The sequence below is a fragment of the Octopus bimaculoides genome, unplaced genomic scaffold (genome assembly GCF_046866305.1).
Source record: "Octopus bimaculoides isolate indiv1 unplaced genomic scaffold, ASM4686630v1 contig148, whole genome shotgun sequence".
Taxonomy (NCBI): domain Eukaryota; kingdom Metazoa; phylum Mollusca; class Cephalopoda; order Octopoda; family Octopodidae; genus Octopus; species Octopus bimaculoides.
The window spans coordinates 26,354-30,000 of record NW_028315398.1 but is presented as its reverse complement, the minus strand read 5'-3'; the positions used below and the strand labels follow the sequence as shown (position 1 = coordinate 30,000).

Here is a 3,647-nt window from a genome sequence, read left to right as displayed (position 1 = left end):
GGAACTGGCGAGCAGTCCCGGAACCAACCCGGCCGAGCGGGCGCCGGCGACGACCGGCAGCGGCTGGGACGACGCCGAGCACGCGGAGGCGCTGCGGCGACGAAGACCGCTGCTGCTGCCGGAAGCCGTTTTTCGGCCCGACGCCCGGGTGCGACCTGCGATCGCGGCTTCGGTTGCATGTATTAGCTCTAGAATTGCCACAGTTATCCACTCTCCTCGCGGTGAGGAATACGGTCCCGAGGATTAGGTCCGGTTCCTGAGCCATTCGCGGTTTCACCATTCGTTTACGGCATGAACTTACACTTGCATGGCTTAAGCTTTGAGACAAGCATATGACTACTGGCAGGATCAACCAGGTATCGTCGTCGTCGTCGTCGTCGTCGTCGCTGTAGTAGCGTCACCGTCGCGTCGGTCGGCTGAGAGCGGAAGTCGAGGCGGATGTCGAGGCGGAAGTCCCGCTGCTGCCATCGCCGCCGCCGCCGCGCGGAGAGCAAACGAAAGCGAAGAGGAGGAGGAGGAGGAGGAGAAGCCTGAAAAATCGCGGCCGCCGCTGCTGCTGCTGCGGTAGCCGTTCGTTCGTACGTACGTTACGCGTCCTAATCCGCCGCTCTGCTGTAGCAGCGGAAAAGCGCGCCAGACGGAAGAAAAAGAGTTCGCCGAGTAGAAACGGTTTGCGATCCGACTGCCGCACACCGGGCCGCTGCGGTAGGACGGGCGCCGGTGCGGGTTGAAGAAGCGAGGCGGTTTCTGGCTGCTGCTGCCGCCGCCGCCGCCGCCGCCACGCGAGAAGGACGACGAGCGGGGAAGCGAGCGAGCCGAAACGATTGCGACAGCACGGGCTGCGGTCAACGAGAAGCGTGTGTGCGATGACGAAAACGGCGTTGTCGGCAGCCGCCGAACGAGCCAAAGCAACGACGATGCCGGGATGGGCGAGCGCGAGGAGATTGCGGGGGGGGGCACCACCGCCGCGAAACCCGGAGTTGTAGCCACGGTTGTTGATCCGTCCCGGTCTAGCGGGACGAACACACAGCACCGCTCTCTTTCGGTGACGTCGCGTCGCCTGTGGCGGATCGGGAAGCGACAACTAGCCCGTCCGCCGCGCCGGCGGCGACGCGACACGAGGTCAGCGGCGTAACCTGACCGGGTCCTCGAAGACGACGTCGACGAGGCCGCGGGTCGGCGAGGAGGAGGAGGATACCGATCGGTCGATGGTGACAGCACGAACAGGCGGGCAGGCGGCTGTCGGCGGGGCGAGCGAGCGAGCGAGCGAGCGAGCGAGCGAGCGAATCTGACGCGGCGCACTGTATTCGGGCGGACGCAGGCTGGGTGAAAACTGCGCGGTCGGCAGCTGCCAGAGAGAGAACGAGAAGGAAGCATAACGACAGCGGAAACGATTTGCGGGCTTCGTTCACCGCTGATGACGCCGCCGCTTCTACTTGCTCGTTGCTCGGCTGAGGCTGCACTGTTAGAGGGCCGACGATTGCGAGGAGGCCCGGCCGCGGCTTACGAAACCGGCTGGATGGCGCCGGAAAGGCGAGGAGGAGGCGACGACGACGACGACGGCGATGTTGGCCGGCCGACGCCAGGAAGGAAGACGAGAGAGATATTGATGTTCGTGGAGCCGCAAAGCGTGCAGCACCGTCGGCCTAGCGCACTGTATTCGGGCGGACGCAGGCTGGGTGAAAACTGCGCGGTCGGCAGCTGCCAGAGAGAGAACGAGAAGGAAGCATAACGACAGCGGAAACGATTTGCGGGCTTCGTTCACCGCTGATGACGCCGCCGCTTCTACTTGCTCGTTGCTCGTTGCTCGGCTGAGGCCGCACTGTTAGAGGGCCGACGATTGCGAGGGGGCCCGGCCGCGGCTTACGAAACCGGCTGGATGGCGCCGGAAAGGCGAGGAGGAGGCGACGGCGACGACGGCGATGTTGGCCGGCCGACGCCAGGAAGGAAGACGAGAGAGATATTGATGTTCGTGGAGCCGCAAAGCGTGCAGCACCGTCGGCCTAGCGCACTGTATTCGGGCGGACGCAGGCTGGGTGAAAACTGCGCGGTCGGCAGCTGCCAGAGAGAGAACGAGAAGGAAGCATAACGACAGCGGAAACGATTTGCGGGCTTCGTTCACCGCTGATGACGCCGCTTCTACTTGCTCGTTGCTCGTTGCTCGGCTGAGGCTGCACTGTTAGAGGGCCGACGATTGCGAGGGGGCCCGGCCGCGGCTTACGAAACCGGCTGGATGGCGCCGGAAAGGCGAGGAGGAGGCGACGGCGACGACGGCGATGTTGGCCGGCCGACGCCAGGAAGGAAGACGAGAGAGATATTGATGTTCGTGGAGCCGCAAAGCGTGCAGCACCGTCGGCCTAGCGCACTGTATTCGGGCGGACGCAGGCTGGGTGAAAACTGCGCGGTCGGCAGCTGCCAGAGAGAGAACGAGAAGGAAGCATAACGACAGCGGAAACGATTTGCGGGCTTCGTTCACCGCTGATGACGCCGCTTCTACTTGCTCGTTGCTCGTTGCTCGGCTGAGGCTGCACTGTTAGAGGGCCGACGATTGCGAGGGGGCCCGGCCGCGGCTTACGAAACCGGCTGGATGGCGCCGGAAAGGCGAGGAGGAGGCGACGACGGCGACGACGGCGATGTTGGCCGGCCGACGCCAGGAAGGAAGACGAGAGAGATATTGATGTTCGTGGAGCCGCAAAGCGTGCAGCACCGTCGGCCTAGCGCACTGTATTCGGGCGGACGCAGGCTGGGTGAAAACTGCGCGGTCGGCAGCTGCCAGAGAGAGAACGAGAAGGAAGCACAACGACAGCGGAAACGATTTGCAGGCCTCGTTCACCGCTGCTACTTGCTCGTTGCTTGTTGCTCGTTGCTCGGCTGAGGCTGCACTGTTAGAGGGCCGACGATTGCGAGGGGGCCCGGCCGCGGCTTACGAAACCGGCTGGATGGCGCCGGAAAGGCGAGGAGGAGGCGACGACGACGACGACGACGGCGATGTTGGCCGGCCGACGCCAGGAAGGAAGACGAGAGAGATATTGATGTTCGTGGAGCCGCAAAGCGTGCAGCACCGTCGGCCTAGCCCACTGTATTCGGGCGGACGCAGGCTGGGTGAAAACTGCGCGGTCGGCAGCTGCCAGAGAGAGAACGAGAAGGAAGCATAACGACAGCGGAAACGATTTGCGGGCTTCGTTCACCGCTGATGACGCCGCCGCCGCTTCTACTTGCTCGTTGCTCGGCTGAGGCTGCACTGTTAGAGGGCCGACGATTGCGAGGGGGCCCGGCCGCGGCTTACGAAACCGGCTGGATGGCGCCGGAAAGGCGAGGAGGAGGCGAGGAGGAGGCGACGACGACGACGGCGATGTTGGCCGGCCGACGCCAGGAAGGAAGACGAGAGAGATATTGATGTTCGTGGAGCCGCAAAGCGTGCAGCACCGTCGGCCTAGCGCACTGTATTCGGGCGGACGCAGGCTGGGTGAAAACTGCGCGGTCGGCAGCTGCCAGAGAGAGAACGAGAAGGAAGCATAACGACAGCGGAAACGATTTGCGGGCTTCGTTCACCGCTGATGACGCCGCCGCCGCTTCTACTTGCTCGTTGCTCGTTGCTCGGCTGAGGCTGCACTGTTAGAGGGCCGACGATTGCGAGGGGGCCCGGC

At 64.2% G+C, this 3,647-nt stretch overlaps 1 pseudogene; it reads right to left on the bottom strand.

Annotated features, from left to right (window-relative positions):
* Positions 1-359, bottom strand: part of LOC149129125 (small subunit ribosomal RNA) — a 2,806-nt pseudogene extending 2,447 nt beyond the window's left edge.
* Positions 360-3,647: the final 3,288 nt, after the last annotated feature.